Source organism: Cavia porcellus, unplaced genomic scaffold (genome assembly GCF_034190915.1).
Source record: "Cavia porcellus strain 051 isolate PalLab524CR breed Dunkin Hartley unplaced genomic scaffold, mCavPor4.1 scaffold_25, whole genome shotgun sequence".
Classification (NCBI taxonomy): domain Eukaryota; kingdom Metazoa; phylum Chordata; class Mammalia; order Rodentia; family Caviidae; genus Cavia; species Cavia porcellus.
The window spans coordinates 23824521-23834766 of NW_026947508.1; positions in this window are offsets into that span (position 1 = coordinate 23824521).

The window sequence follows — 10246 nt, forward strand, 5'->3', positions numbered from 1 at the left end:
ACGAGATCCATAGGTTTGATTCCTGATACAAAAAAAGAGACATTTATATATAATAGAATTTATCTGAAATAACATCCTCTTTTTCTCCTTTTGTGGTGGTGTGGTGGTGTGGTGGTATTGGGGATCACACATGCTAGTTGAGCGTAAGCACTCTACCACTGAGCCACAGCGACATCCTCAGCCCTTTATATTTTTGTTTGTTCTTCTGTGTGTGTGTGTGTGTGTGTGTGTGTGTGTGTGTGTGTGTACCGATGCCCACCCATGGGTGCAGTACTGAGGATTGGACCCAGAACTTGGCATTGAGCTACATCCCCAGCCTTTTTTTCTCTTTTTTTTTTTTTTTGTGAGACAGGGTCTCAGGCATCAAGTTACACAGGCTGTCCTCGAACTTGTGATTCCTTGTGATTTTCTGGCCTCAGCCTCCTGAGTAGCTGGGACCACAGCCCATGTTACCACACCCGGTGGTGTCTGTCTGTTTTTAGGCATAGGCTGCTGCCGTGGCAGATTGCTGAGTGGACGCAGAGAGCGGCTGGGCACATGGGGAGCTGAGTTGGGCCAAGTGAGAAGGGAATGGTCAGCAGCTGCAATGATTTGGAGAGAAGTGGGCAATTCCTGGGAAGACTGAGGTCTGAGCCTGCCTACAGTTTCTCTGAATTTTCCACAACCTGCTTTTTATTTAATGTGGGTTGAATGGTGCTCCATATCCTGCAAAACTTTCTCCAGCAGAGGGGCCCCAGCCATCGGCCTTCTTCAGACAGCATCCGTCCAGGTGTGGAAGGAAGGCACCAATTTATAGTTGCACAATTAGCAACTATAGTTGCTACCCGAATTAGTCCTGAGGTGTGGCAAGCTAGTCCTCGCCTCCCAACTCCACCTCACAGGACTAAATGTGTCACAGTTAGTCATGGTCATTCTGTCCCTGTGAGCAAATGGCGTAGAAATGGACATGTGACCCAATTCTGTTCCTGCGATCTCAGATTTGCAGCAGGACTTCTAGAAGTGCTTCCTCCTAAGAGAGAGCTGTGGGGTGATGTGGGTTCCTCTTTCCCTGAACACCAAGGTGCTGGGATGTGAACAAGAACTGCAGCCCTGCCCCAACCCCACCCCCCTTTTATTGGTACAAAGAATGGAACTCAAGATCTCATGCTTGCTAGACAGGTGCTCTGTTCCTGAGCAATATCCTCGGCCCCGCAGCTCTGCCCTTGAAGCAGCCAGGAGGTGAAACCACCCTCATGACTGATGGCACAGACAGGCAGCCAGAACCTGGGTCCAAGATGAAATTCTGAGTTCACTGGCCAAGCAGAACCCCTCTGTATGGCTGTATCCTTCTTGATGTGAAATAACAAATATGCTCATGTTTTAAATCTAGTAGTCGGAAACCAGGCCTGGTGGCACACATCTGTGATCCCACCACTCAGGATGCTTAGAGAGGAGGATTGTTGCAAGTTTGAGACCAGTCTGGGCTACAAATTGAACTCGAGACCAGCCTAAACTGCATAGTGAGACCCTGTCTCAAAAAATTAAATAAATAAATAAATAAATAAATAAATGTATGATGTGGGATCGATCTCTCACCTGTGCATGGAAACTGATCTGTGCAGATGTGTTTTTTGTTTTGTTTTGTTTTGCTTTTGGAGACAGAGTCTCACTATGTAGTTCAGGCTGGCCTTGAATTCCTTATGTAGCCCAGGCTAACCTGGAACTCACAGCCATCCTCCTGCTTCAGCCTCCTACATGCCAGGGTTGCACACCTGCATCATGATGCCCTGCTTCCATGCAGATGTTATCTCTCTCCCTCATCATGCAGTCTGCCCAGCTGTGCTGCTGGGTTGGAATCAACAGGTGGAATGCATGTACTATGCCTTACCTGAGAATACCAGCTGTTTCAATCCTGTCTGCAGACGGTTGAGAGTTGTAATAGCTTCAGCTGATGCCCAGAAGAAATTATATCTTGACTGTAATAGATCAGACCTTGGCCTTCTGAGTAGGTACATGAACATAATTAAGGTATGAAATTGTTCTTCTCAGGCAGAAAAAGTCTAAAAGTCCTTGGCCAGCATGACATTTTTGAGGCGTGAATATTAAGGATCTGTGGTCATGACTGCACTGTGATTGCTTCTGAGTTTTGCAGCACAATGTTCAGACTTAATATTTTTAAAGTTGCCACTAAAAAGTCTTTGAAATTCAAATGTGAAGCAAGTGCAAGAAGGTCAAGAATGATCTGCCACCATTTGTCAATGCCGTGAGCTGGTGATAGAGGCACCACAGCTCAGTGTCAGAACTCAGCCTGGAGCTGAGGCCTCTGCTTGTGAACTCTGGCCTCTTTCCAGTGTAAACTGCAGGCTCAACTTCCCAGACTCGGCTGTATAAGGTGAGAATAGGGTGGCCAGTGTTTCCTGAAAGTCTTCCGTTGCATTGCCCCTCTCCTCCCACACTCCTCTTTCCTTTTCGGGCTAAAACAATTTAAAAGGAGTTATTCTATGTGATTTGACTAATGCTAATACTGACCCACCTTGTCCTGTGTGATAGGGTCGCCTGCCTGTCTGCCTCCTCTCAGTGACTGGATTAGAGAAATTATGAGCACTTGCCTCCAGTGGAGTCAACTAGAATCCACCGAAGATATTTTCTCAGAGCTGTTGGAGAAAATTATCTTTCTCTGAAGCTGCTAAACTAACATCTTGGACTTCTGGAGCTCCCCACATAGGGAACTTATAAAGCAGGAGAAATGGGATATTGAAGATGTCATTTGAAAGCCCTTGCCTGGCAAGTGTAAGGTCTTGAGTTCCATCTCCATCTCGGGTACCAGGAAAAAAAAAAAAAAAAAAAAAAAGATGTCATATGAGCATCCAGATCTAGCTATACCTGAAGCGCCAGGTCTTTTCTGTTTGTTTTGACAGACAGGGATGCTCAGCACTATACTAACAAGGAGGACTCTGCTATTCTTTTTTTTTTTTCCTGCAACTCTTAAGAAAACCAGTTCTTAGTGCTGGGGATTTAGCTCAGCAGCATAAGAGCTCACCTAGCAAGCGCGAGGTTATGAGTTTGATCCCCGGTACAAAAAAAAAGAAAAAAGAAAAGCAATTCTTTTCTTTCCTTTGTATGCCCGTGTGTGTGTGTGTGTGTGTGTGTGTGTGTGTGTGTGTCTGTGTGTCTGTTACTTGGGACGAAACCCAGGGCCTCGTGTATGATAGCCGAGTGCTCTACCACTGAGCTACACCTTAGCCCAAGAGAAGCATGCTTATCACATTATCACTGCTGCTGTTTTAGGTTTGGGGTGCAAAATAACCCACCTCACCAAATTCTCACTGTGTGGAAGGTGGCTAGCTGATGGGCCTCAGCAGGAGTGCTTGGGCCCGAGGGCTGTAACTTCATCAGGCAGATACATTTTGGGCAAGTTCATCATGCAACCTAGAGGGAAGCTGAGGCGGCTGTTGAAAGGTGAAGCCTCTTTGGAGGAAACAGCTCAAGGTTGGAGGGGGTGCCTTTGAAGGCCATGTCCTGTCCCAGCCCCTCCCTCCCTGGCTCTCTATTCTCTGCTTCTCAGCATCCTTGTCTGAGCAGCTTTCCCTGACACATCCTTTGCCAAGATGTTTCTGCATCACCACAGGCCTGGAAGCTGCAAAGCCTGTGGACTGGAGCCTCTGAGTGACACTTTGCCCCTTGAAGGTGGTTCATTCCACAGCCATGTAGGCTACGGCTCTAAGACCTACACCATATCCTTTTTCCAGTCTCACACGAAGATGCCGATGTGTAGTCAGGGCTTTTACAATTGAGATAAGAGGGCTGGGGGTTTAGCTCAGCAGCATAAGCGCCTGCCTTGCAAGCAAGCAGTCGTGAGTTCGATCCCCGGTGTGGATAAAAAGGAAAAAGACAAAACAAAACAATTGATGTAAGCACTGTGGGTAGCTACTCATCTTGTGTAAATACTACTGGAAAGTCTCGTGAAAGCACGAGAGATTTGAGCCCATGTTTCATCACTGGCAACCCCCCCACACACACACACACAGGCACAGGAACATGAAAGTGAGAGTGGAATTCTAGCGGATTCTGTTGGAGAACAAGGGCCCACTCTGAGCCATGGAATCCTCCTTTCGGCCAAATCAAAACAAAACACGTATGTAAATTATTACCATGGTTCAGTCCTATAAATCCTAGCATTCTAAGAGGCTGAGGCAGGAGAACCACAAATTGAAGCTCAGCCTGGGCAACTTGGTGAGATCCTGTCTCAAACAAAAAAAGAAAAGAAGGGGTTGGAAATACAGCTCAGTGCAAAGGCCCTGAGTTCAAAACCCAATATCAGGGCTGGGGATTTAGCTTAGTAGCATAAGTGCCTGTCTTGTAAGCATGCAGTTGTGAGTTCAATCACCAGTACCAAAAAACAAAAACATAAAAACCCACTGTGGGCTGAAAGGTGGCAATTTTGCCATCACTTTCTGTATAGAGCTAGGAAATTCACTTTTTCTTTTTAAGCTTTAGTTTTCTCAACTGCAAAATTAGAGTAATAATAGTAGCAACTCTTTAGGTTTGTTTTGATTCACAAGACAATGCACCTACACCAAGACTTGCATTTCCAAGTAAAAGAACCCCAAATTAAACTGATTTTAACCATTAAAAAATGTCAGCTTGCATAACTGTAATGGTGAGCACCAAGAGCTTCAGCACAGCTGCATGTGATGTCATCAGAAGGAACTTCCTTGCTTTCTTTCATTCTGGCTTCACCCTCAAACAAGTCAGGCCAAATATTTTTCATCACAACTACACTCCAGGTCAAACAGTCATCTGCTCTACCGTCTGGTGTGTGTGTGTGTGTGTGTGTGTGTGTGTGTGTGTGTGTGTGTGTGTTGGGGAGGTATGGGAAACTGAGCCCAAAACCTTGGTACTGAGTTATATCCTCAGTCTTGTTTTTTGTTTGGTTTTGTTCTTGTTTTTGTTTGTTTTCTGAAACAGTCTCATTAAATTGCCCAGGCTGTGCTACAATTTGTGATCCTCCTGCTTCATCCTCCCAGCGTGTAGGGATTATGGATGTGCATTAGCACACCTGCTTTATCGTCTCTATTTTCATGACAACAGCCTCTGTCTCTCTCCTTTTTCCACTCCTACCCCACTCTTAGCTCATCTCCACAGTGATTGGTTTTTTTGGTACTGGGAATTGAATTCAGGACCTTGCACTTGCCATGTAGGTGTTTCTACTGCTGAGCTATATCCCCAGCCCTCCATAGTGATTTTTTTTTTTCCGATTATTTTGGAGACAGGGTCTCACTGTATATAGCTCAGGCTGGCCTTGAACTCACTCAGCCCAGGCTTGCCTCAGATTTGCAGATCTCCTGCCTCAGTCTCTTCAGTGCTGGGATTACAGGTGTACATCATCACACCTGGCACAACGATCTTTTAAAACTGTGAATCAGAGCTGGGCATGGTGGCACATGCCTGTGATCCTAGCACTCAGGAGACTGGGGCAGGAGGATTGTTGCAAGTTCAAGACAAGCCTGACTTAGAAAGTGAGTTCAAGGCCCAGCTTGGACTGCATAGTGAGACCCTGTCTCAAAAAAGATCAACAAAACAACTGTGAATCAGATCATGACTCCTCTGCTCAAAACTTTTATTTTAGGTTTTATCTTTTTGAGACAGGGCCTTGCTATCAGTTCAGGCTGGCCTTGAACTCACTTTATAGCCCAGGCTGGCCTCAAACTTGCAAGGATCCTCCTGCCTCGGCCTCTGGAGTGCTGGAATTACAGGAGTGCACCACCATGTTCCGCTACTCAAAACTTTTGAATAACTATTCATTGAAAAATCTCTCCCAGGGTTCAGCACCTCTAAAATCTGGTTGAGGACTCATATACTGCTTCCCTCCTTCTTTTCTCTTGTTCTTTCTGCTTTTCTTCATGTGGGGGTGGGAGTTGGGAATCCTGGGAGATGTTCCCTCCGCTAGGAACTCATCCCCATGTCTCAATCCATCTCTTCATTCATAACTCACTATCTCTTGTCCTCACACAATTCCTAGCCCAGCAGGAAAAACAGAACTCTCTTGCTCAACTATGTGATTCCAAACCTAGTGGTTTCATTGGTTCAGATTGGCAGGACACACCCCTGAACAGCCAATTGCTGTTGCTAAGGGACTGAGATGTTCTGATTGGTTAGGCTCTGGTCAGGAGCCCTGGGGCTGCTGAGAGTGTGAGCTGAGCAGAAGGTAATTCTCCCAAGAAATACTGGGGTGCTGTCGCTACAAGGGCGAAGTAATGCTGGACAGTGAAAATGTATTTTCAGTGTTTGCACAGCAGCTGACAGGACAGATAGGAAGTGCTTAAGGAAAAAAAACAAACCAACAAACCACAGCCAGCTTGCACTGCCTTCCGGAACTCTTGGGGATTTCCTCCATCAACATTCATTTAACAAGTTTTTATTGACATCACTCATGTCTAGGCTTTATCCAAAGGGAAGCTGCTACTCCCTTGAATCAAGTAATCTGCTAGATGTTGAGACTTGTCTAGAACAGTGCCTGGCATTCATTCAACAATATTTATTGGACTGTTATTTGCATTGGAGAGGTGAGCAGACAACAGCTATGAAAACTACAGGCAGTCTCTACTTCTTGGCCTTCTCTTGGCTTATTCTCTGAGAATAAAGGCAAAGAGTCAGAAAGAAAGTTAATTTAAGGCAAACACAGGCCACTCATAAAACATACCTTCCAGGGAGATATACTGAGTTCCTGGGGACTTTCCTTTGCCAAACAGCCTTTTGTGCCTTTGAAATGATGTACTTACATTAATCATTTTTATGCTATGCTATAATAAGCTACACTATACTCAGTAGAATGCCTAAGAGTCAGAAGATTGGCAACTGCAAATGTTTAGGGGATATTGGGCAATTACAGCCTTCCTAACTTGCTGCTGAGCAGGCAAACTGATACAGTCACTTACCACAACAGATATGCTGTTTCTTATCAAGTTAAACATACAACTACCCTATGACTCAACAATGCTTTTTCCCCCAAGAGAAAGAAAAACCCATGTCTTCTATATTAATTTACATTAAGGTAAAACTTATCCAGGGTGAAAGAAATTAGAACAGTAGCGTGGGATGTGCGGTGTGGATTCACCAGGAAGGGTTCCAAAAGAACATTCTGGGAAATTAGAACATGTATCTTGATCAGGGTGTGAGTTACAGGCGACTTTCACTTGTCACAGCTCACAGAAGTGAATATACATTGTACATATGCACTGAATGATCAGAGTCTACTCCATGTTTAACTACACTTATGACTTCGTTATGAATAAACATAATAATACACGGTTAGAGTCCAGCATGGTGGAGTAGTGCCTGTAATCCCAGCATTCAGAAGGCTAAGGCAGGGGGATCCTTGCAAATTTGAGACCAGCCTGGGTTACAAAGTGAACTCAAGGCCAGCCTCAACTGTGTAGCAACACCTTTTCTCAAAAAGACCAAAAATAAATAAATAAATAAAATAATACATGGTAAATTACATTACAAAGTTTTACTCTACAAGAATAGGAGCAGAGGGCCTGGGGATTTAGCTCAGTGGCATAAGTGCCTACCTTGCAAGCAGGCAGTCATGAATTCGATCCCCGGTACCAATAAAAAGGAAAAAGACAAAAAAAAAAAAAAAAAAAGGGAATTAGGAGCAGAGGGCTGGGGATTTAGCCCAGCGGCATAAGCGCCTTCCTTGCAAGTGTGTAGTTGTGAGTTCGATCCCCAGTACCGATAAAAAAAAAAAAAGAATAGGGGCAGAATAAACCAATTTATAGGACCTGAACTACATATTGAAATTCTTTGTATTTCTTTGAATACAGATTATACCTCACCATTTATTTGGTACCAGGAATTGAACTCTGACCTTACACTTGCCAGGCAGGGTCTATGCAGCAGAGTTGTATCCCTGCGTTTTTAAAAGTTAATCAATTACAGGGATCAGTAAAGGATGGGAAACGGCCACAGGAGGGTGTGGAGGCCTGCAGATCCGGGCAGGCCTTCCTGCGAGAAAAGATTTCAGAGAACAATAATTTGCACAGAGGGCTGGGGGAAGGAACTTCAACTCTGGCTTCTCAGCACAGACCTCTCAAAGGCAGGAAGGCCATTACTCGCTTTAGGTCGGCAGCTGTCCTCCGTGCGTTTTCACCTTGAATTGCACTGTAACCCTTCGCCGTGAGCATTTCGGCTCCCATTTTTCCAAGCGAGAAATCAAGACGTGGCAAACGCCAGGCTTTGGGCTGCAGAATCAGTGTGGGTTTCCTAGGGACTGAGAGTAACCGCAGGTTCCCCGGGTGGGGAGGCCCTGGCCCTGGCCCCGGTCACACCCAGAAACAACCAGAGGCTCCGATGTGCCCACTCTCGGGCGCTAGCTCTCAGTCTCACGAACCCTGCTCCAGAACAAAGAGGGGCCGCGAGGCGTGGCGGGGGAGGTGCTGGGTTAAGGGGCGGGACTCAGAGTGGGGTACTAGGGACCCGGATCCTTGGGGTCTGCAGTAAAGTAGGGCGACTTGGATCCCTGCGGGATCAGAGCCGGAACCGGGCCCCAGAGGGGCTGGGCGAGGGGCAAGGCTGAGGGAAGCCCACATGAGGGACTGGGGTGGGGCCCGAGACCAGACCTCTGCCCCCTGCAGGGGAAGGGCGAGGAATGGGGCGTGGGTGGGCGGGGCCTGGGGCGGGGCGGGGCCTCTGAGACAGGGGCGGGGCCGAGTTGGGGCGGGGAGGTTTTCGGCGGGGCGGGGAGGGTCAGAACCATTTGGGCGTGGCTGTGTTCCTCCTAGCAGAGGTTCGCTTCGCACCCGAGACTGTGGCTCCCCACCGCGTGAGTCGGTCCGGGTACCCGCAAGACTCTCGGTGGTTAAGTGCTGGAGGAAGTTCCTCCCTGGCAGGGCGCCGATTCCTCGCCTGTGAAAAGCAAGAGGGCTGCTCTTGTGGGTAGTTGGGATGGAGGAAATAGAAGCGAAACCATCCTCTTCGCTAACCGGTACTTCGTACTTGGTAGGAAAAGCTCTGCCAATGACTGTCGCAGTGACTCACGCAGGGTTTGTACTCATTTCACACAGCCTGTAAAATAGATAACACTTCCCCCATTTTTCTGCAGAGTGCTCCCAAGAGTTTATCCCGGACAGCTCCTTGGTTTTGTGTTTTTTGTTTTTGAGCCTAGGTCTCACTACACAGTTTAAGCTGGATTTGAACTCACTATATATCCCAGGCTGCCCTTAAACTTGTAATGATCACCCTGCCTCAGCCTCCTGAGTGCTGAGATGATAGGTCTGGGCCGCCAAACCCGACTTCAGGAGAGGCCCTGACTAACAGGCATCGAGTGGCAGAACCAGGATTTAAACGTGGGTGGGATCTGACGATTTTGGAATCTTTCTCACTCCAAAACCTGTGCCCTTGTTCACTAGACAATTAATGCCTAATTATTCTTAAATTTAAATTTCTTTTTGAAATAGACTGTTACTGTGTAGTTCAAACTGGACTTGAACTCACCAAGTAGTATAGGCTGACTCTCAGAGATTCTTCTGAGCCTCCCAATTGCTGTGCCATCACACCCCAGCCTACTGCTTATCTATTTATTTTTTAAATTTTTTATTTTTTTAGTGGCACTGGTTATTGAATTCAGGGCCTTGCGCATGCTAGGCAAGAACTGTATCATTGATCTACATCCTCAGCCGTTTATCCTCTTTTTTTTCTTTCTTACTTTTTTTTTATATCGGTACCAGGGATCGAACTCAGGACTGTGCGCTTGCAAGGCAGGCGCTTATGCCACTGAGCTAAATCCCCAGCCCTTTCTTTCTTACTTTTTGAGTCTTATTATATAGTTCAGGCTTTCCTTGAACTCACTATGTAGCCCAGCGGGCTGGCCTCAAACTTGCAGTGATTCTCTTGCATCCGCCTCCCAAGGGCTGGGCTTACAGATGTGTGCTATCATGCCCAGCCAGCCCTATTCAGTCATTTATTTATTTTGATATGGAGAATCACACTCAGAACCCTGTGCTACCAAACAGGCACTGTACCATTGTTATATTCCTGCCATATTCAGTGATATTAAAAGTTATTGACAACCAGTAAGACTGTGTCTCAAAAAAACAAAACAAAATTTTTAGCAACCTAATCTTCTAGGTCATGTGCTGGTTGTAAGGAATATAGTGAACCAGTTACAAATCCGACACAATGAAGCTTATATGCTAGTTGGAAAATGATAGAACTGTGGGGAGCAGCGGCTGAAAAGATAAGTATGAAATACAAATGACCTTTA